Source organism: Emydura macquarii, unplaced genomic scaffold (assembly GCF_026122565.2).
Source record: "Emydura macquarii macquarii isolate MOO-44397 ecotype Brisbane River unplaced genomic scaffold, CSIRO-AGI_Emac_v2 contig_1644, whole genome shotgun sequence".
NCBI classification, from domain to species: Eukaryota; Metazoa; Chordata; order Testudines; family Chelidae; genus Emydura; species Emydura macquarii.
Window position 1 is genome coordinate 2,627,384 of NW_027131781.1, and position 24,249 is coordinate 2,651,632.

At 47.0% G+C, this 24,249-nt stretch overlaps 1 long non-coding RNA gene across 1 annotated transcript; it reads left to right on the forward strand.

Moving 5' to 3' along the window:
- The first annotated feature begins 7,674 nt into the window (after positions 1-7,674).
- LOC137158295 (uncharacterized) lies at positions 7,675-22,525 on the forward strand. Its single transcript, XR_010921351.1, has 3 exons — positions 7,675-7,829; positions 20,674-20,803; positions 22,132-22,525. It is a non-coding gene; the product is annotated as an uncharacterized lncRNA (long non-coding RNA).
- The last annotated feature ends 1,724 nt before the right edge of the window (positions 22,526-24,249 follow it).

The following is a 24,249-nucleotide window of genomic DNA, read 5'->3' on the forward strand; positions in this document are numbered from 1 at the left end:
GACCCTGTGGTCCCTCGAGTTCAGTCTCCTGTCTCTGACAGTTCCTGCACCAGACGGCTCAAAGGAAGATATAAGACACTCTGCAGTGGGAAGATGTGGGATAATCTGCCCCTTCGGAAGGTCTCATTCTGATCTCTAGTAGTTAGGAATTGGCTTAAACCCTGAAACGCGAGGTTCTTCTCTCTCCCAAAGTTCTTGCTCTGTACTAATGGTTATAATGCTGGCCATTCTCATTATCCATACACATGTCCAATCCCTCTTTGAATCTTTCCAAGTTCTAGCACATCATCTTTCCGTGATCTGCTGTGAGACGTCAATCAGGGCCTGGAGGCAGAGACTGAAAAAGAGGTCTGTAGCCACATGCTTTCTGGACATAGCTGGGAAATTAAATTGAACATATGAGACAAATGCCTAACAAGTGAATTCATTAACCAGTGAAATGCGTGTAAGAGATCAGCCTTCCTCTGAAACCTCCTGTCTTTAGAAGCTGCTGCAGAGTAGCTCCAGGCATACGTGGACATGATTCTGGTCTAACGTCATTGTAAATCGGGAGAAACTCCATGGAAGAAGCTGGTCCATTGAATACAGCCCTACTCCGCCTTTACTGTAATAGCAACTCCATTTGGTAACTTGTTTGTAGTCAGTGCCCCTTGACGCAGATTTCACTGTCTATGACAATGGATTAGCCAGCTAGGGCCAGATTTGTCACCCTCACTTGAGTGAAGTAGAACCTTAAGTGTTTTTTGCTGTACTGAGGGCTTATATTTAACGCTTGTTTTTATTTAAGCATTACACAATTCTAGCATAACTGGGGGGGTGACTGCCGCTGTCATCAGCCCAGCCCCCCACTTTGCCAGAGGGCTCTGCAGCCACACACCCCCCTCTGCACACAGCAATTGCGGTGTTTCCAGCTCTTGTGATTTTTATCACAAGTCTCAAGATATTTGATGGTTTTCTTAAAGCTCCAGCTCCTGGAGTTATGTGGATGCATCAGACGCTGAGCTGAGCTATACAGACGTCAACGGCTTTCAATTCACGCCAGGATAGAATTCAAGGTTTTGACCTACCAACCCCTTCTCACAGTGGAGAGTCCTAGGCTTAGACTACGACGCTGGGTCACCTCTAGCTGTGGTAGAACACCTGGCCAGGGACGATTGAACCCCAGCCTGAGTGGATGAGGATCTAAATGGCAGAGGCACCTTTTTGTGAGAGCTTCCCCCCGCGAACGGTGACCACACACCACCAAACATCACTTCTCACAGCCTGCGAACGGAGGAACAGAGAGAGAAACAGTAATTGTGTCATCTCTTGTGTCATAATTTTCTTTGGTGCTTTGATACCAAGGGGATAAGGGCCTTGGAATCGCTTTAGATGGAGAAAGAGGGAACTATTGTTGAGCTACTTCTCCCCCATGCTGCAAACTTCCAGCCCAATCTCATAAGCTTTGGCTCATGCAGCTGGCAGGGAGCGTAGAGGTCTGATTCTCCAGGCCTTGTAACGGTTCTAAAAACAGGTCCTGTCGGCATTTTCACCCCTTGCTGATCAGGAAGGAAAGCTGATTTTCTGAGATTTCATTTACAGCAGACTGATAGACAGGACCAGTTCCTCTGTCCCCAGCTAGTTAGAGAACCATGCCGCTCAAATTGTCTTTCTGATAACTATTCTTGTTGCAAGCCCTGAGGTTTCTGTGGGGAATTCACACAGCAGTGCCTTCAACCTCTCTCCCTCTTCAGACTGCAAGATTACTCTTTACCTCGCAGAAGACATTCTTAATCAGCTTCACAAAAAGCAATAAAGCCTTTCAACACGTGCTTGGCTTTGACATTTATGACGTGAACCAACCTGGAGTTCAGGCAGAAGAATGCACAGACTCTCGAGATCTGGCTCTTCCTTAGATTTCAGAATCTCACCATGTTCCTAGTGCAATGTGCTAGTGTGAAACGTGTGAAGCTGGCCCACAGAACGGATAAAGGGCTTACTACGAGTAGGGCGGCCCACTAGGGGATGCCTCCTTTAACTCACGTGGCAGAGGCCTGAGGTTTTGGAGCTGAACGCCCAGGGTTCTCGTCCCTTTGCCCCAGTTGTGAGCAACTTTTGTAACTGGGTCTGTTTTCAGCAGCCCCTGGATTCATTAAATGAAGTCCCCCGGGTCCTGCCCCATCTCTCACACTAGCTGCTAATTTAAGGTCAGCCAGAGTATCCAGCTGCTGTTGTCCAAGTTTGAGCGGTCCATGACGGAGAACAGGTCTTTGTCAATGGAGTGGGCCTCATCTGTAGGATTCACTCTTGTTAATATCCCACCAGAGCCTGAAGCGAGAGACTCACCCGGTGGGAGGGAGGCAGTTCGGTCATTGAAGACTGCATTGCATTTTACTGCACTTACATTATAAGAGCAGTCAGACCCCCTATCAGGCTGGGGCCCACCGGGTGCCAAGAGCGGTGCAGACACGGGGGCAGATTTAGCCCCTGCCCCCAACGGGCTCGCTCTGAGTCTTTGTTTTAGCAAGGTAGCTCTTGCCAAGGCCCGTACTTGCTTGACTCATGCGGAGCAATTCCTTGTCTCTGCCGTTCGTCCCAAGGATGCTAGCCGGATGCACTGCAGAGCTGCTGCTCAGGATGAGTCAGCGCCGCAGAATCAGGCCTTAATTATTCATCTGATTTGTGCCAGCATGATTTAAAATACGAAAGAGCAGCGTGCTGTAGAGACGGTACGTGCCAGCACCTGAGAGAGGGCTACTCATGCGGGACGCACCCAAGCACCTGCAGATGTCTGGGCAAGATCAGGTTGCTGTTCCCACACACTCACGTGTTCATTACTGCATGATGCAAACTCTTATTGCACTCCTTTCAGGGGGACTGGATTTTCCTTGACACAAATCACGTGCCAGGCTCTTGGCAAGTCTTACAGCGGAACGATGCTGCCAGCGTGTAGAGCTGAACTCTGTGTATCCAGCTGGGGAGGGTGGGGAAGTCACTTGTTCCCTAGGTGGCTGCCATGAACTTCAGCTTCTCTTGAGTTTTCTTTCCTCAAGTCTGTAACTGGGAATAGCTTTTCCACACCTAGGCAAAGCGTCGGCCCTGCAGCTCTCCTGCACCAGCTGTAATGGGTTAGTTTTATTAGCCTGTGATTGGAAATGCTAAATGTTGTCTACAAGCCCTGGGAGGATTCGGCTCAAGCAGGAATAGCGTACCGAGCATCCTGGCATGATGCTTTTCCCCCTATAAAGCGTCATGTTTCCGAGGGTGATTACAGCACTGGGATTTATGCAGTACTGCCTTTTAAGTGGTTGTGTGGGACACAATTCCAAGGCAAATTTAAAAAAAAAAAAGTCCCAAAAGAGCTGAATCCCATTTTGTTATTGAGGCAGGGCAGAAATGAGACAGACTCGCTCTGCCCTTACCTGACAATAATGGAAAATGCGCTGCAATGGAGTGGTTTCGTTTTTTTTGCCTGAGCTATGAGAAGTATATTGGATGAAAATTATCAAACTCCCTGTCTAGAATAAACAAGCTTGAAATGGAGCAAGTCATAAATAAACAAGCAGCAATATCCTGGGTTATGAAGATATAATTTCTATCTTTAATAGCTGAGTAGGCCCCAGGGTTTGTCTGGAAATGGCCCATCTGGCCCTGATATTGATGTGAAAAACAAACAAGCAAACAACCCTTTACTACTTTAACCCTTGAATGATCAATTCTGTGGGGAAATAACGAGATATTGGAGCTGCAAGATGAAGTCACCCTTGCTACAGAACACAGATAGTAACTTCCAGAGGGTTAAACAGGGTTCAGATCACTGTTTATTTCACTCAAGCAGTGTTAGATTTCCGCTGGAGCACCAAGAATGATCTTACATTTCCCACCAGACCCCATCAGCTGACCAGCTTGTCATAGGGGCTGAGTACATCTGGGGAGATGACACCACAAATTGCACATCCGGGGCTAGGAGGAGTTCTTTGGACTGTTTACACTATGGCCTGATCCAGGGGAAGGACTCCTTCCATGGGCTGGGACCAGGCCCAGATGACAAGGGTGTAGACCCCAGAACATCACCAGTTTCGATGCCTCACGCATCGCGTGGAAGATAAATCCTTATGTGAGCAGTTCAGAAGGGGTCATGACTGCTAACTTAAGGGAGCTCCCTTGTTTCTTTTCCCAATGCACTTTGTCAGCTTTCCATTCTTCTTAGAACACCCTGTCCTCTTTCCAGGGCAGAGCTCAACCCTGCCCGTGGAAAGCCCAGAGAGGGCAGCTCTGGGAGAGAAAATCCCCTCAGGCAGGATCTTGGGACATCCTCCTAAAGCCTGCTCTTTGCCTGCCTGCAAATTCCCAGAGAGGCGTCCACCTCCGCGTTGGCTCTGGCCCCCGACAGAACCCCCAAAGACCCCTGATAGTGAGGCCTCAATGGCTGCAGGGAGCGTAGCATCTGCAAAGAGAGACATGCCCAGTCGTTTGCTACTGACTGTTAATCCACATACGTCAGCATAGCCCTACTGGCGCCGATGGTGACACTGAGTTACCCCAGACGAGCTTCTGGGCAAGTGCCTTTAAAAGAGTGGGCCCCACTTCTGCAGTCATGTTTGTGTGTAACACAAGGCAGAGATCCGCCTTGGCAGAGCCCTCGGCTGGCATCCATCCCCTGGGGCAGCCGCTTGCAGGATCAGGGCCCAGGATGTGTGTGTCTGCAAAGAAGTGCTGGGAGGTAGTCCATGGCTGAGCTGCCCAGAATAAACAGCAGAGACGCTACCCCAGCGGCATAGCTGCTCCTGGACCAAAGCGGTTTTCAAATGCAAACTGCCCACCGCTTGGAAACCGCCCGGCATGCTGACAGTTAATGAGAGTCGCCTGGACGGGGCAGCTCGACTTTTGATGGGATTAGACTTAGTGGTTTTATTTTTAAAAGCCATTTAATTGCAAGCGACTATGGCATTGCTGGACGTAAGGCAGCCTGCTGGGGGCTGTGTTGGCGGGCAGCTGGGATGGTTCTTGAGAGCTTCGCAAAACTCCTCTTCTTTCCAGAAGACCTGAGTCATGCTGTCTGTGAGGATGGCTGTGTCTGTATACGGGGAGTCTGCTTTCAGCTACCCAAGCCGCTCCCACGTTGCACTGCTGTGCAGTGTGTGTGTGTGGGGGGGGGGTTTACATGGGGCATTAATGGGACGCTGCATAACAAGGTTTTGACAAGCATTGCTCTTTTCCTGTTGCCACTTATACTAAGTATAACTTGTGCATAATAAACTCTTGGAAACTTAGTGAGAACCAAAGGTGCCTGGAGAGGGGAGAAGACGGGGGGCACAATTAGGGCGGGTCTGGGTCTTTTATCGGTACTCCAGTGCTGGGTACTTGGATGCTTTGTTCCTGGGCAGGTTGTGTATTTCGAACCTGATGCTTCTAGCACTAAATCTGCAACGAGTCCATTAATTTCTAACACAACAGAACCCGTTCCCTAATCTTTTCATTATCTAGAGCACCGGGTGCGAAAGAGCAACATTCATGTCTGCCTCACAGCTGTGGTGCGAATGAAGGGCTGCTGCTTTTTTTGTACTGTACATTTCTAGCAATTTGAGGTCTGTATCCTGTTCTGCTGGCAATCCCATGTGGTAGAAGGCCGTGAGTTTATCACACAGGTCTCCGTGGGGGGAGACGTGCCATTATTAAATGATATGTTTTTTTAAAATGACACACTGATCTGTTTCATACCAGTAAATACGTGATTTACATTTAATTCTGAGTAACCTTTCCATGATCACTGAGGTGTGGAGGAATTTAATGACACAAAACTACATTTATGAAGAGACCATTCATATTCATTAGGCTCCCACATTAACTGTTCTGCCAGTGACATCTCTCTACCACATGCTCTATGACGGCTGTTTATGGCAGGCTAACAGCACAGCTAGCTGCAACATATATAAAGCTATGGGCAATATTGTTAAGAAAAATGAAAGTCAGGTTTGGCCTTGAATATTAATGGGTGGGTTTTGGAGCTCGTGGTGTTGATCTAGGGATATTTTAGATGACAAAGGGCTGGGCTGATCTAGTTTTTACATCCAAGTATCCTAACAGAAAATATTTTCATTATCTTTGTATTATTCAGCCACAAATACATTTAGAGGCAACAGAAATTATGCTAAGGGTCATCTTTAAAATGACAGACAGAAAAAGAAGAGAAAGAGAGAGAGAACTCCAGCCTGAGGTCATTTGCTGAGGGATCACAACTCTGCCATTGTGCAAGGTAATCCTGTAGACTGGCGGGAAGAGCTTGAAAGATTCAAACCTGGAGTCTTGGAATAACTAATGGAGCAGAACATGGAGAGTCAGGACTCACAGAGTGAAATCCTAGATTCCACCCATCAGTTGTATTCCTGCCTTTGATCAAGTCACTTAACAGCTCTGTGTCTCAGTCTGCCCACCTGTGCTGTTATAATACTTGCCTCCCTTTCAGTGATCCTCGGACTAAATGAGCCAGGTATCCTTGGCCTTTTGGGGATTTCTGGCACATATTCTTTGGCAAGGCTGAATTAAGGATGGAAATTCCACCTAATCCCGGAGTCTCCTGGCTTTTGAGGTTTCAAGGTAGACTTCTGCCATTATTTCTGCCCAGCGTTTCTCTCTCGGGCATGATGATTTGGGACGTTTCTTTTCTCTCAGACACGATTTTGCACTTGAACAAACTCCCTCCTGGTAAGAACCCATGGGATGCAAAGCCCTGACCTCGTGGGCTCGCTGCGGGCCTAGTGCTGCCGCTGCTTTGTGTTGTAGCTCCATGTGGCGCTACTACAGAGTAGGGTCCCAATGAGCAGATCATTGCATAGTAGCTACATCTTTGGAGACAGATTATGGTGCAGCCGGGGGTGTCCCAACGGCGGGGCTTTAACACGTGAATCCCTGCCAGGGAAGAGTGCCTAGGCAATCATGCAAGAGCTGCTTTGGGACACCTTCATTCATATAAAACAGAGCCTACAGGAGATGGGCAGGCTGGTTTTGTCAGTGCTGCCCACCTGCCTGCACTATCAAAGTCCGCAGGGGAGGCGGGAGGAAAAGCAGTCATGCTGCTTTCTGAAGGAACTGGCTCGGTAGGGAGCTGGCTTGGTGGTGGTGGGCTTCCCCCCCCGACAAAACAGCCAAAGCGATTAAGGGCTGATCCTGCCCCATGGTAATTAATGGGAGATTTGCCGTAGGAAGTATTGTCTGGAGGTTAGAGCACTGGACTTGCAGCTGGGTTCTATTCCCAGATCACCCAGGGGATTCCTGCAAAGTCACGGGGGGAGGGTGGAGAACTGAGCCAGTGCAGCGCTGGGTGGTGAGAATCAAATCTAGTACAGATTGCGTGGTGCACAGACATGACGGTGATGAGAGCCGGATGCTTCAGAGCCAGACTGAGCTCCAGCGGGTCAGCAGATAGGAAGGGCCTTTGCAATTGCCCTGGAAGAACCTGCAGCTGTTTAAAGCTACCAGGGCATTAAACAAATTCACCTGAGTCCACTGAGTTGTGCTGTGTTTAGCCGTCCAGGGGGTGAAGATGACACCTGATTCTGCTGTGACGTTAACAAATCAAATCAAATCCTCATCCTGGGACAAGTTTCAGCTGGAGCAGATTGACACCAATTATAGTAATTGACTGACACTGGGAAACACTGATTTCTTTTCACTTTAGTAGGATGAGTGGGCATTAATGTGAGATTTCAGTTGTGCCTAGAGCTCCTGTTCCCATCCTGCAGGGAAAGATAAAACCTGGCTTTGAAGTCGGGGGAAGAAGCCGAGCCAGCCCCAAGTGACACTAAACTTGAAGAACTTTCAAGATTCAAGGCTGGAGTCTTGGACTAACTGTGAGTAGACAAACGGTCTGTTTCAGAAACTTTCCCTGGGCACCGCAGCCAGTGTGTGCATGTGAAGTTCATCGTCTCTGTTAGTTCTGCATCACCACAGAAGCTTTAATGTGCCACAAATGGCATGTTAAAAACACCTTTTTGTCTACAGTGTAATCGAGCTCTGAAGAAAACTGAAATAAAACATTTTTCCTTTTGCATATGTTGTGAAAGTGAAAATCCTGGACTAAATGAGACCAGCTGTGCCATTTTACCATATTATTTAGCTCTGCTGGAAATGAAAGATGAAGGTGATAATGGGTTTATTTTAGCAGGCAGGAACTATTAACTGCACTGTAACACACTAAGGAAAGATCTGAGCACCAGATTCCAATTTTCCATTCTAGCCACGTGCTCCAAAAATTGCAAATGGAGATTTGTTACATTTCATTTGCTCTCATCCCTGGGAAGCCATTTGTGATGAGTTCATGTCTCCCAGGAGGCTGTATTCCAATCAAAGTGAAAAGAGAAAGGGGGGAGGGAGTCATGCTACGACGAATGACAATGATATCTCAGTGCTGATTGTAGAGTACTGATTGACACTACACGTTTTAATAACAGCCAGCCCATGTGCAGCCACAGAGCTAAGACATAACTTCCATTATGCTGTCTATGATGACATTTCTCATGACAGATGTTGATAGACCTGGTTTTAATCTATGCTTATCTTCCCATATTAGCTTTAACTATTAAAAGGTTATTAGAGGACTGAGATCAGAGTATCAGTTGATTGAGGATCTGAGGACTGCTTTCTCTTTTACTTCCCGATCAGTGATGCCCTTGAGTTAGGTGCAAATAAAATGGGATCTTTGGTAAAGTCTAGGATGACGGATTGCACATCAGGTTCCAGTTAAGCAGTTTTACTTTTATATTGGCCTGTGCTTTACAAACCATTAACCAAGTGTGATCAGTTACAAAACTGAAAGCACACATCTCTGGTTTCTTTAAATTATTATTATTGTTTTCATTTTACAGCAGTCTTGTGGGCTGTGGTCTACTGATATTGATTAGTGCGTGTTATTCTCAAGCAGGAAGCTCTCTGACATGCTGCTAAACTGAAATCCCCTAATCTTTTCAATCCTTTTAAGCGCTGGCAAATGAAAAAGCGGCCACACATTGCAGACAATCTGCTGGAGGGGAAACCAGGGAAGGGCCACCAGAGTGAGAGTAGGGAGATCTGAGCAGGTCAAAGGCGAGCCCACTGCTTCCTCCAAGGGACTTGTCCCTGCTACTGAATTGGTAAACCAGTGCGTGGGCTGCATGTTTGTTGCAATTCACACACTTCAGACAGTGTAGGAGGACGTTTCTTGCATGTTACCTGGAGCTGTAAAGTCAAGAGTATCCAGGAGTCATTTCTGCAGCGTGTTAACCTGATTATAATGGAATTACTTAAAAGTAGGGTGACCAGATGTCCTGATTTTTTAAAGACAGTCCTGATAGTCGGGGTTTTGTCTTCCACAGGTGCCTATTACCCCCATGCCGATTTTTCACACTTGCTGGCTGCTCACCCTGCTGAAAAGATACTCTTCAACTAACTTTGGCTTGCTGGGGCTCCCCCTGAGCAAGGAACCTTTGCTGTGCCTCTGGCTGGGCTAGTGTTTGACCCCCTAAGCTAAGTAGCACTAGAGTTGCCCAGTGCTTGGATGGGAGATCTGGCGGGGGGTGACCTGACCTGACCTGACCTGCCCTGCGGCAGGATGTGGTGTTGGTGATACACTAGGTTCAGTAACTGACCTCTGATGAGATGTCAAATGTAATCCCTGACTGCCTCTGGTCTCCAGAGAGACCTTGATGCTTTTTGTGGGAGTGGGTCAGTTCACTCTGGATTTGTGGCCACATTCAAAGTTGGGTGATTGATCGTTACATTCGGCCCCCCACAAAACCAGCAAACACCAAACTCCGCTCTGCTGCTGCTGCCTTTTTTTTGGAGAAGCTCCTACCAATGTGCGTGTGACACTGGTGTTGGTATCAAACCGGCTACTGCATTCCGCGCCATGGGGCGTAATCCCCTTGTGGACAATCTGTTAAATGCTTTGGGATCCTTCTGGGTGAAGCATGCTACAGAAGGGCCCGGTTATAATTAGCTAAGTGGTGGGGACAGAACGGGAATGAAAGATTTGCTAAACTGCTGGTCCAACCAGTCCGGTATTCTGCGTCTGGCAGACTTATTCCTGGAGCTACAGGAAACTCTAGCCATAAACCAGCAAAACAAATGTATACTGCCCCCAGACACCCACCACCTCTCCCCCACCATCTGCTTTCCTGCAAAAGTCCATCTCCACATCAGCTCCTGTGACGAGAGATGCTGTGCAGCATGCCCTGAGCGTCAATAGACTCCAGCTACTTTGGATTATTGCTGGTGGTGGTCTTGCAATTGTCTCGCCCATTTCAATCCCAGCTCAAATGTTCAATAAATAATCAAAATCCTAAATACCACACGTTCAAGGCCGCCTGAGCTCAGCCAAGGCCCTGAAAAGATGGCTAGGAGCAATTACAGTGCATCTGTCTTTTAAAGGCACTGGTGAGATCCTGGACTTAGTGTCTTTCAAGGGCTTCCTGAGTTTACAGGTATAAAGAAGCTTTCCCACCCCTCCTAACTGCCTCATCCTGTAACATCCACCTGTCAGTGACAGTCCAGCCAGACTCTTCCTGGCTCATGTACCAGCCCTGAGTTCTGACATTCTAATTCTGCCTCTTTCACCCATGCAACCACCATTTCCTCAAGTGAAGTTGGCCAAGTGTAAATGTGAGCACATCAGAATGGCCAGACTGGGTCAGACCAATGGTCCTTCTAGCCCAGTGTTCTGTCTTCTGACAGTGGCCAATGCCAGGTGCTTCAGAGGGAGTGAAGAGAACAGGTCATCATCAAGTGATCCGTCCCGCTGACCATTCCCAGCCTCTGGCAAACATCAATCCCTGCCCATCCTGGCTAGTAGCCATTGATTGACCTATCCTCCATGAATTTATCTAGTTCTTTTTTGAGCCCCATTATAGTCTTGGCCTTCACAACATCCTCTGGCAAGGAGTTCCACAGGTTGACTGAGTGTTGTGTGAAGAAGTATTTCCTTCTGTTCATTTTTAAACCTGCTGCCTATTAATTTCATTTGGTGACCCCTAGTTTTTGTGTTATGAGAAGGAGTAAATAACACTTCCTTATTTACTTTCTCCACACCAGTCATGATTTTATAGATCTCTATCACATCCCCCCTTAGTCATCTCTTTTCCAAGCTGGAAAATTCCCAGTCTTATTAATCTCTCCTCATAGGGAGACTTTTCCATACCCCAATCATTTTTGATGCCCTTTTCTGAACCTTTTCCAATTCCAATATATCTTTTTTGAGATGGGGCGACCAGATCAGCACGCAGTGTTCAGGATGTGGGCGTATCCTGGATTCATATAGAGGCAATAGGATATTTTCTCTTATTATCTATCCCTTTCCTAGTGATTCCCAACATTCTGTTAGCCTTTTGGACTCCCGCTGCACATTGAGTGGATGTTTTCAGAGAACTAGCCACAGTGACTCCAAGATCTTTCTTCAGTGGCAACAGCTAACTTAGACCCCATCATTTTATATGTATAGTTGGATTCTGTTTTCTAATGTGCATTACTTTGATTTTATCAACACTGGATTTTTATCTGCCATTTTGTTGCCCAGTCACCCAGGTTTGTGAGATCCCTTTGTAACTCTTGGCAGGCGGCTTTGGACTGAAGTATCTTGAGTAGTTTTGTATCATCTGTACATTTTGCCACCTCACTGTTTACCCCTTTGTCCAGCTCACTTGTGAATGTGTTGAATGGCGCTGGTCCCAGTACAGAACCTGGGGGACACCACTATTTACCTCTTACAAATTAGTCCTGCCAGTGGAACTTTGTTATTTCCACATGAATCGGCCCACAGCTCTACAATGTTAATGGGAGTAAACGTGGTAAAAAATGTTCACTCAGGTAGGCAGATAGGATCCCAAACACAGAGATCTGCCCTAGGAATTACTGTGGGGAAATTCTACGACTTGTGCTTCACAGGAAGTGAGACTAGATGATCACCGTGGTCCCTTCTGGCCTTGGAATTTACATCTACATAAAAGGCCAAAGCTTGGTGCGGTTCTCATCCGTGGCGATGATCCCCTTGACTTCAGGGATCTCTCAGAGAGACGACCAGTTGAGTCAGAAGGTCCGTCTCTGACGATTTCTTTTCAGAGTCACATAACACTTGAAGCCTTTTTGAGAGGGTCGCTCTTTTCTGGAACTCGATCCATGATTAATGTGCATTGCTAGGTTCATGCTGAAAACCTGATGCAAGGCAGTTCAGTGCCATGACTTTGTCTACTGAGTCATGAGACTGACCCAAGCAAAGCCAATGTAAGAGCCCTGCTAGTATTAGCTACACAGGTCCCAGCATAATGGGGAAATATGAGGTATTGTCCTGAAGGGACCAACTATTGGAACTTCCTGTTTTATACAGCTCTGATTGCTTCAGTGTTATACACACAAACACTTCATTGTGTTCCTTGCTAATGAGAAGCTAGGAGGAGGGAATTCCTTCTCATCCACTTCTTGTTGAAGATGCAAAACACTTGGTAAACATAGTCTGATATCCTCACATTTTGCATGACATTTATGTTCTGAAATGAACCAGGGAACATACTTTGACCTCTCTTCTACTCTTGCCCAGATTTTAATTTGTCCATGTAATTCTCAATATATTTCTGTGTGAAACAAATCTGAACTCCCCTAGTGAGGAAGTTTGACCCACACAATTCCCAAAATAAGTTTACTGAAGTCTCGCAGACAGACTGTGTGCTCTGTACGTCAAAATATATTGAGTTCAAATATTAACTAATGTTTGTACAGTCACTTGAAAAAAATGTGAAGTGCTGCATAGGTTTATTATTGTTTAGAGCTGGGCAAATAAGGGATTTCTTTCCTTCACTAGCAGTACTGAAAAGTAGACTGTGTCTTGTGTAACTTGATCATCTAAACCGCTCCCTCTTCTCTATCATGGCTCTCTTTCTGCACATGCTAACTTTGTGTGGCTGGAACATTCTCCTTTCTAATGACTTTTTTTTTTGCGTTAGTAAAATATTTTTGATCAGATAAATTAGTGCTCTAACATACATAGGAGCATTGCATGTCCCTGATTAATACATGACACTAGAGCGGTGGGGGAGTCATGGCCATAGACTTTGACACCACAGCTGTGCAGAATGGTTTGCATTAAAAAGAGCAGATATGGATATCCCATCGTCTTTTCCTGCTTCCTCTCTCTCAGCTTGCTCTTGGTTTAAATCTGAAGCACCAGAGATTTTTCCTGACTGTACAACGCCTCAGGAGAGCCTCTCGTGGAGCTGACACTGCACTCTCTTCAAAGCTTTTGGGTGGTTTCCTACGTTACACACCTAATGTTGCTTAAACCAGACACATTACATTGCAAATGAAATATATAAAAACTGTGTGAAATCTTCAATTGGTCATCTTAGAGCTGACCTGCCTTCTGCCATGAATCCTAAATCAAATGTCATCCTGGAGGAGAGACTGTGAACTTGACAGCTTTCCCTCACTCTCTTCACCCGGCTTGAGATGAGGGTTGTTGTCCACCAAGTCTCATTTTGGGGAAGGTTCTGATTCATCCAGAACTGGAGGGAGGAAGAACTAGAGCATCAGAATGGAAATTACAATGCGTGGGCCTATTTCACAAATGAGTGTGACTCTTCCGTCTTATTTTTGGAGCTATTCTGTTAGAAAAGGGAGACAGTGCTCATTAACCCGCAATGCCAGGAATAAGAACTGCCTTAAATTTGGGCCTCATGAATAAGTTGCTCTGCCTCATTTAGTTATTTATATCCTTCCTGCTGGTAAATTAATTATGTTTTATTTGAAGCACAGCTAAACTGCAGGAGTATTTCTCAACGCTCCACACAAACATCACAAATGGTGTCATCCTCTTAAGAGATTTGATTAATACAGGGACGGTACATGTACACAAAAGGCCCTGTAGCCATGTGTTACTCAAGGCTCCGTAACATGCTTTCGCTTAACTTAGATATGAAATCTCAGTGGGGCAGGGACTGTGCTGATTTTTTTCCCTGTGTCTTTACTGCTGTAATGCTGCTGTTAAATAATAAATAGCTAGCTGATGAAGTGCACCTTTTGAAAGAGCTCATGACGCCCTCTGCAGAAGGTGTATGGGTGGGAGGTGATCTCCAAAGAACTGTTGCTTTGGAGTCCCCTAGTGGAGGTACGCTACAGATATGGTGGGGGATGCATCCGTCTTCTGGAAGATGAAGATGCTGCACACGGTGAAGTTAGCTGCTTTGAGCGCTACATGAGGCTAGTGGAAGGTAAGCGTTTTCATTTTGCCACGTGTACCAAACGCAGAGTTACCGGTGTCCAAGGGCACTCACCGCTACACTCTGTCTCCAGTCCAGAAGAGTCGTTATGCTGGTACTGAGACACTGGTTTCTGAGACGCGGTATTTTAAAGAGAGAGAGAGAGAGAACACACTAAGGAGGCCCGCTTACATGCCATGTGGATTGTGAGGGGGGCCTGACGTGTGTGGAGAGACTGAAGAAGCTGATTATGGTGGCAAAGCTGACCTCTTCCTAGGTAAGAGGGACATAAGTCTAGAAACGCCTCAAAGAAAATGACATACATTTAAGGAAAACGTTTATCTTGTCCCAGGATAGCAGCTAAGACCTAAAACTGTGGGAGGAAAAGAGTCGGCTGGATAACAGGACAGATGTTTTTAATAGTTACAGTGATTGGACACTGGAAGTCTCAATAGACTTTGGATCCGAGACTTAAAGTAATGAGTTCTTCCCCTCAGTAAGAGGTTGGATGCGATGCAGGGCCTAGGCAATGTGATACAAAGGGTCTTTCCTGGCCACACTCGCTGTCAATCACACCCCACAGCTTGTGAAGGTTCCCAGGACATCCTGCTTCACAGCAGCAAGAACGTGGCACAATAGCTCTTGCCAGGCCCCATCCGTGGCGGGATGAAATACCCACAGGCCTGTCCCCTGAGGTGCACCCTGCTTCCAAAACCACGCAATGGTTTGATGTCTTCCTGCCTGAGTCGCAGCGCTGTCTGCGTGCGATGCGGGTGCGCTCCTTAAAAGCGTCTTTTCCCCCCTTTCCATGTTATGCCCCTGATCAAATGGAATCCCTCTGTTTGCAGTCTAGGACTGGCGCTGTCCGTGTGTCCTGGACACCAGCACTCCACGTTAAGAGGCAATCTAACCGAATACACCTGACCCGGCCGGCCGGGGGATCCTGGGACACTGGATACGAAACTGGAAAAATGACGTCTCATCCCAAGGTTACAGAGATGCTCTGGTCTCCCGTCCGTGAACAGCTTTCTGCTGCCCAAGCCATAGGACTGAACTGCTGCTTTGGATGCAAACTGCATTTGCCTTTCAAAGAGGCGGCAGGCAGCGGCAGTGCCCCTTGAGCCGTGAGGGTAGGGAGCAGTGAATAATGGGGGCTGGTTTGGGCTTTTCAGTACCGCTAATGCGGATTGAAGTAGTCACAGCAGCCTGCTTCTCTCCGACGACTTACCACTTGGTTTTGAAAGGCGTCGTTTACCTGCCACGCAAAGTGCGGTGGGACCAAGTCGCCCTGCAGGCCCCGTCTCCACTCGGGGCCAGAAGCAACATGGCTCCCGGCAGCTCTCACTGGACGCCTGGGGGATTCTCTGTTGTTCTCAGTGCCGAGGGTCCTTGTCGCTCATTTAGCTCCCTGAATAGGTGCTGAGTTCTGCTGGAGAACCTGGACCCCGCTGTGGGTCCTGACCCTCCTGAAAGTCCTGCTCTTCGTGCTTCACTCTCCTCAGCAGCCTGTATGAAAGAAGCCGGGTGTCAGCCCCAATCCCCTTCTTCCAAGACCCGGTGTCCACCTCACAAGAGCCACCATCTTGTGCCCCGGCCGATGGGAGAGGCCTGGCTGAGCCAGGAGGAGAAGTGTACGGGCCAGGAGTGGGGTGTCACACTGCTTCCAGCCCCAGGCTGGGGCCGTATTTTTAATGCAAAGTGGCTGCTTCTCATCACCGTTGGCCTAGAGACAGCGCAATCCTCCCTCCCAGAATAACCCCAACTGTGGCTGGGAAGAGACCACTTGGAGACATCCACTCAGCCCTACGTCTCCAGGTCAAATCTAACCAGTGAATAGCGCCGGGGAACGCTTTCCTGGGTGTTTTGATGATTTGTTTGTGACCTTCTAATGCGCCCAATTATTTTGTAATGCAGACAGCTGTGGGTTGTTTGCCTTGCTATTAGACGACTTGTTGGAAATGACATTCTAAGGCTGTACAAATTGCAGTGAGAATTGCGCATCTCTCGTACGACTCAGGAGAGACGGGATGGAATTGAAATTCCTGATTCCATTGGAAGCCTTGACCCTCCCGCAACATCAGGCCATTTAAAGAGGAAGGAGGCGACTGGAACTCAGGGAATCTGCGTTCTGTTCCACAGTGTGCGTTAGATTTCCAGTGGGACCTTGGGGCCGGACTTTCATGACTGTTCTGTGTCATGCGTTGCATTAATGACATCGGTGTGGACTTCACCACTTCAGTCAAAGAAGCGAGTGCCGTCTGCAAGACTCAGCCCCGGGCTTCGATGTTCAGGCTTCATGCCATTTTACAACCAGCCCTCCCAAGAGTGGGATGGAACCACTCCTAGGTGGTGCCTGGTCCCAGCACTACCCTAGTCCCCATAGCAGTTCCTGCAGAATGGCCTTTCATTTTAATTCTAGCCCTTCTTGTGGTCGGAAGGAAAACCTGCTGAATGTGACCTGCTGCCCTGTTGTACAAAGGCAGACCAAAACTAGAGCTCCGCCCAGCTCAGCGATGTTAACTCTGAAACCTAATGGTGACCATTTTTCAAAGGGTCACAGCTCGGCCCCCGTTAGCTTCAATCAGTGGGGAGGGTGCTTAGCACCTTGCACCAGGCTTTGGCCCGTTGACTTCAATAAGAGGTTTGCCTTGTTAAGGCCTTTAAAACTTACCTTTCGTGATTTTAATTATTCAGCACAGAACTTTCCACCTGTCCTGTGAGCTGGGCGTTAATGACCCTCAGCAGAGAGGCCTTTGCTAAAAATAAATAAATGCTTCCTCTGGTTTTTTAAAACTGAGGCGATTGCCAAAGGCCCACTAAGGCTTTTCTTTCCTGGGAACCGAGACCCCTTCTGAAATGCATCATCACATCTCTGCTGCTGCCTTCAGTTTCCTCCTGGTGTCTCTGCCAGCTGGTGCTTTTCTGTCATCACCATCTATCATTGCCACCATTGTGGCTTTCTGTCATTACTTCCCCTCTCTGGCTATTTCAGCTGAGATCTGTTTAACCCTCTCTTTCTGTGCATTGTTTGGGGAGAGTTGTAGGGAGAAGGCAGGGCAAGAGCCCGTGTAAAGATGTCTGTGTTCCTCAAGAGGCGCAAACTACAGTATGTAACTATTATCTCAGAGCTGACAGTTGTGGGCTAAACAGAAAGAATATAGACGCTGCCGAGCAGCAGAAAGAGATCAGCTGGAAGCCACAAAACCAAAACCACACGGTATTTCTGCATTAACTGAGCCTCTGCTCAGATCTTTCTAAACTCGAACAGTTCATTAGAAGTTAGACTGTAATATTTTAACAGATCCACTCTCATGAAGTCGCTCATTATTCTTGTGTAAATGGATGTGGCAATCAAAACATTTGGACGTATGGCTAAGATGTCTCTGCCAAATCTGTGGTTTTTTGAGTGTGCTGTTCTAGCTTTTTCTTCCTTTCCTCTTCAAAGCCTACATGGGATAAAAATACACAGCCCACTTTGGCAGTGCAGCAAGTTAAAGGCGTGCTTCCCTTTCTCTTTCAGATGCCTGAGCATCCCAGATTAAATCAACCCAGGAAAACCTGGAGCTGAGAAGTAAAGCTCCCAGGCCTGTGCGCGCCTCTTTCAGAGGGACCCCAGAATTCTCTGTCGCAACTGCTCTAACACTGCTGGTTGTAACCCTTCTGAGTTGGAAGTATCACAAGATCAGAGTCTCTAATGACATATCAAGTGCTTCCTGGTGTCGCCCAGTACATGAACAGCCTTGCTGGAGAGATCTTGCTGCTTCCTCTTCTGGTCCCAGCTGAAACCAGAAAGGCCAGAGATCAGATGCACAGTTTAACAGAAGTAACCAAGGTTTTGCAAACCTCAGAACAGTTTCATTTTAAACTGTGGGTGCAGATGTGGGTCAAGGTCCTGTTGTCCGTGGACAGAGAGACAGAAGCCACGACAGTCTCTGCGTACTGAATGTTGATGTTGGTAATGAGGATGCAGTCTGAAATGACTGTTTTGGGTTCTGTCCAGCCCAGATCGTTACAGGGGAATCCTCTCTTATGTAGGCTTTTGTTCTCATAAAGGTGGCTTGCTGAAGATTTTTTTCTTAAATTATTATTGTAGGCGGTAGGGGCCCTCAGTTATGGATCAGGCCCCAGTGTGTTAGGTGCTGTACAAACACCTGACTCTGGGATATGTTGCTAGATAGACAATATTTTGCTTCTGTATATTGTAGAAACCTGAAACGCTTTTAAATTTTTTTACTCTAGAAATATCCAGACTGCTGTGCCTGATCTGTCCCAGTTGTACTGAAGGAACAACTTGGGTGTCTTGGAGCATGTTTACTGTCTCCTCTTACCACTGAATTGAAAGGATGAATGTGCTGTTTCCTTAAAACAGATGACCCCTTAATCCAAAATGATATTAAATAGATGTAAACAAAAGTCAGAGGTGTGTGTGGGTGGGTGGGTGGGTGGGTTGTTTTTTTGTTTGTTTGTTTGTTTTTTAAAAGAGTCTGACTAAAAACCCTTCTTCCTCTCCATTGCTCAACTTTCACCCTGCTGGCTTTTTTGTGAGGTTGTCACTTCAATAATTCTCCAACCCTCAGAGCGTCTTCCCCAGCAGAGTAAACTGGCAGGGGGGGAATCCCTTATAAAACCAAAGGCCCCCAAGTCTTTCATGTCTTGCCTTTCTCATAAGAAGTCCAAAGGGGCACAATTCCAGCTTGTTTTTTTCCTTCTGAGGGTCACCTTTTTCCTAAGCTAAGGCTCCATTTGCCCTGCCGACAATTTTTTTGCTCTCTGTGAATAAACACGATCCAAATGACAAACAAATTACAGTTGTTGATTCTTTCCTAGCTCATGACCGTGTCTGGTGCGGTGCAGGGCCCTGACTCCTGGGCCGCGATGCTGGGTACGGAGATATCCATCTGTGGGGATGGCAGGGTCTGCCTCTCGGCACGAAACCCGAAGTGGCCGGTTCTGACCCTCCCTCAAGCATTATACAGGGGCCATAAAGGAACCGCCAGGGATGATTCTCCAGGTTCAGAAGGACTGAGACAAGCCCCCAGCCCCTTGCAGGTCCCAGCAGAGGGTGTGTCTGGAACTCTCAGCAGGGATTCTGGCAGCCTGCAGCCCCCAGACAGCCTGACAAAGGCTTCTCTAAGTTAGTGACATCCCGGACCTGCTCCAGTTTATGCCACTTTTGTGCTACCCAGATTCAGACCGAAACAGCCACTCAGGGGCCCGATTCCGTGCTGCATCTCCTATTTCCAGCTGGAGCTTGTAGAAGGGGTCAAATCCTCCCCCCCTGCAATAGTGCCTGTAAGCCTGGCAGGTGCACAGAGGCGTGTACATGGGGAAGGCATTGAACTACCGGATCTGGGCGTGCACCCACAAAGTGCACCAGTGAAGGCGTTACCTGTGCGAATATGCTTGCGTACAACCAGCGGGTGCCAGTGGTAGAGGGTTGGGTTTTGGGGTTTTTTTGTTTTGTTGGGTTGGCTTAAAAATTGTCTTTTAGCAAAGTTTTTTTTAAAAAAACAAACCCAAGAACTACAGCTGCAGCAGTTCTTTTGGCTGCTTATGATTCATCCTTTACCATTTGAGTTGGTCTCTGAAGAAGCTGAGCCGCTGCAGATGGTCTCTGTTGGAGAAGGTTATAAGCTAACTCCAACCCGGGGGCATTGCTCTCCCATCTTGGGCCCGAGGAATGTGGCTCAGGACCGTCTCTAGTCCCTGTACGGTATAGCGCAAGGTAAGCGTTGAACCCAGTGGTACAGGAAGTCATTGTTTCTGTCCAGGCAGGCTAACATAATCCCCATACACCTGTCTGTCTCTTTGCTGAGCTGCGGCTCGGAGTAGTGTGCACTCAGCTGTACACCAGCAGATGATTGGGACAGCTTTTCAGTAACTGCGTGTGAACGCTGCGTGCACGCTGTCGCAAAGGGACAGTCTGTAGGGGTTGGCAGGCTTCTAACTCCCACAAAGGGCTGGTCTGCACTGTACAGCACAGTTAGGTTGACATAAGCTGCCTTCGGGCAGTGTCTACACTACAGCCTTGCTCCTGCGGATGTAAGTGCACTACTACACTGACATCGTACCTTCACCGCCACGTCAGAGAGGCGTAAGGCTTCTGTCCGTGTGCTTAGAGCGACGCAATGGCTGAGTGGACCCTGTTCCCTTACATGGGCTGTTGGCTGTCATGTTAATGTCATGGCAGGAGCGTGACCAGCTGTCCCGATGTGACTGGGATTGCCCTGAAGTTAGGGTCTTTTTTCTTATGTATGCAACTATACCCAACCCTCTTCCCCCTTCCCCTCCCACCAAAAAAATAAGTGTCTCAATTTTTCACACGTCTGGTCACCCTATTCTAACCAGAAAGGAGTGACTTGTGAAATTTGCAAAGTGTTGCTAAATATTTCAGCGATTAGACATTTTATTGTAGAACATCTGAGTCTTGAATTCCCTTCGTGGCTGGAAAAATGTGTATTTTCCTTTCCACTTTCAGCTCGTTGGTTGCGTGTGTTTGGTTGACATCACATCATGGGGGCACGCTTCATTTCCTACTGCTGAATGGAGGCTGATGTGTGGAGATATGTCAGCGTGCTATGGAGGCCTGGAAGAATTCACCATGAGAGGTAATGCAGAAGAACAGGAAAGGGAGGTTATTAGCTATTCTAAGCAACATTTTCTTATGCAAAGTAGATTCAGAAACTGATACGGAGTCAGAAAATTTTGGATTTAGTGAGAAAAGGGGGCAAACACCGAAGTGCACCTGAAAGATGTTATTGTCTGAAGGAAATAATTTAGAACATTTGAGCACATCCTTTGCCTGTATCAAAATGTAACTTTTCAAGTAAGGGAAGTGCCCTGTCTTACATGCAACGTCTTTTTTTCAAGTGGAAATATTAGAGCAGTTTTTTCAGCACTGATGGTGTGAGATAAATAAGAGTTGATAAATGTGTGAGCTGGAACGAGAACATAAGTTTAGATATGATTACTTAAAGGCTCGGTCTTCTGTGGGTTGTGGCTGTTTTTTAAATCATTTTATTTTCTCCTCTGCTCGCCAAAGAAACTTTAAGTTGCAATAAAAAGTTTGGGGTTTTTTTTTAAGTCTTAAGTCCAAGTTTTCAGCTCACAGTCCCTTCCTACATCCATCTCCTGCATGAAACGGGTCATTTGTGTGTTTTGTATGGAAAATTAGGTGGTTGGCTTACGAACAACTGGATTTGCATGAACAGTCGGGAAATGGGTGTGTTCTCGCTGTGTCAGGTTGCACCTGCAAAAGTGGGAGTGCTAATGCTGAGGTTGTCTGAGAATGTAACAACCTGGCCCTGCAATTTGCTAAGGTCCTTGTAATTCTTGCTGGGCACTGAAGATGCTCAGCACACGAACAGGATCTGGGTATTAGCCTTTGGAGCTAAATTTTCCATGATGCAAGAGAGAATTTTAGCTAAGCAACCAATGAATGAAACTTCTGCTAATTAGACACTGATGAATCTCAGCTGGTTCAGATGCTGTTAAGGGAGCTGTTTTTCCAGCACTAATAATCCAGCCTACCACAATGACTGAGGCTGATCTTGTTTGTTGTTGCTAATGACGACTTTATCTGGAGCACTTTAGAGATGCTGTTAGTTGCTAGCACTGTGTAAATGTGTAGTACTTACATGGGATATTGCACCTGATCTGCTCTTTCTTGGGTAGAGTATGTACAACTGTAATTACCACTTACTTTTCCCATCACTCCATCTGGGGCATTGCTTTAGTAGTGGTATTGATGGCTGGAAGTGTCACTCGTGCAGCAGTGGAAAGAAATACTTCTCCAGGCCAAGTTACCACGTAGCTTTATTGTTTGCACCTCGGCTTTATAACAAAGTCGCAGCGGTGCAGACAGCGCTGTCCGCCCACGTTGTCACCAGTTGGAGTGGCATCTTTGTCATTGCCTGCCTCCTTGTTTGGTTTGCAGGAAAAATGGGGAACCGATCCAGGAGCAGGCTTTTGAACGGTGTCTCTTGTCGGTGCACACAGCAAAGAGGAGCGGACCCACGAGGGTGAGGAAAGCATCCGAAATGGCAACCGCTAAAATTAGATGCCGAATTGGTGCTTTGATTGGATTTATCTTTGTCCTTCATAACCAAACAACTCTTCTGCTCTGCTGCCCTATGTGCACTTAGCTTCGCGATCTCTGAAGGCATTCTTGTAGTTTTGAATGAGCTTTGCGTAAAAGTCAGATTTAACCTTTTGTGAATATTTACCACCGGTCAAGCTTAGGGGCTGGACTATTCAGGAAAGGGGTCATGAGAACATGGACAAAATGAAACTGGCTTTTGAATCTGAATAAATGTTCGTGAACAATTGTCCCTGGTTTCCAGCCTCCACTTTGTCTCGGTTGTTCACCAGGATTATTGGAGTGTGGGCACAACGTGAGAGATGGGACAAACACACAGCAGCTTTCTTGCCCTCCAGGCAGGGCTGACATCCTCAGAGCACAAGATGACATGGAACAAAACATCTCACACAATATGGCAATGGCGTACGTGCGGAGCCATTGTCACTGGGAAACAGGTTCATCCATCCCCGGGTGAAACCCTGAGAACTAGTGCATAGAAGCAGTTGGACCATAACTTTCCATTTGCTTTCCTATGCTCAGCTTGGCTTGGCGTTACCCGGATCTGAATACTGGCCTTTAAAAGCTTCGTATTAGGCTTCTAAAAAACCACCCGGCCTCCATGCCTTGGATAATCAAACATGATCCTAACCCTCTTGAACCTTGCCTTGCTGCAGGCTAGCTCTCTGGATCAGGGCCTGTGCGTTCTGTGTGTGGTGACTAACCCCACCGGCCCCTCCCTGAAGTGAGATGCTACCACAAGACAAATAATAAAGACTGATTTTAGTTTTTACTCCTGCGGGTTGGGCCCTGTTTCTTCAGTCGTATCCAGTCTGGGACGTGCGGGGCCCACCGCAGGACTGGTCCTTTGGCTTGTTTCGATGTGAAACAATGCTCCTATCACTTTATTCCTGGTCTGCGGATTTGCTGCATCGAGTTTTGCTTTGCTGTGTTTATGCCTCTCAGAGCTGGCTGACCAGCTCTCTGGATCACTTAGGTTAATTTTTAATAAATCCTGGGGAAATTCCAGGTGCTTGGCATAGTGTTAATGTTGTGCCAATATTGAAAAAGGGCAAGTGGGTTGACCTGGGAACGATAGGCTGGTTCGCCTGACCTCGATCCTGGGCAAAATAATGGAGAAGCTGATATGGGATTCAATTCATCAAGAATTAAAGGCTAGAAATAGAACTAATCCCCAGTCAACACGGTTTGATGGCAAATAGTCTTTGAGGAGATTACCAATTTGGTTGATAACAGTAACGGCATAGACGTAAGAGATGTTCGTAAGGTGTTTGGCTTAGTGCTGCGTGACTTTCTGATTTTAAACAAAGTTGGCACGATACAATGCCTAAAAAGCACATGGTACATGGATTGAGAACTGGCTAACTGACAGATTTTAGAAAACAATCAATGGGAAATCACCATCAAATGTGAGTGTTTCTAAGGTGGGTTCTGCAGGGACCAGTACTAGGCCTGACGCTAGTCAACACTTTTAATCAATGGTCTGGAAGTAAATATAAAATCACGGCTGATCAGCTTCACAGAGGACCCAGAGACTGGTGGCGTGGCAAATAACGATGAGGACACGACAGTTGTACAGAACAATTTGGGTCGCTGGGTAAGCTGGGCCCACTTAAACACAACATATGATCTTGCATTTGGCTGTATTAAAACCCGTCTAGGCACAAGGAATGCAGGCACTGGGGGATTGTATCCTGGAGAGCAATGAATTTGAAAAGGATTTAGGGGTGATAGTGGACAAACCATTCAATATGGGCTCCCAGAGCGATGCTGTGACAAAAAGACCTAATGTGATGTACAAACAGGGGCATACGGGTAAGGACTTTAGCAAAGCTTTTGTTACGGTCTCCCACAGTATTCTGATCAGCAAGTTAAAGAAATATGGGTTGGATGAACGGGTGATAAGATGGATCGAAAGCTGGCTAGATCATCAGGCTCAACGGGTAGTGATCAACA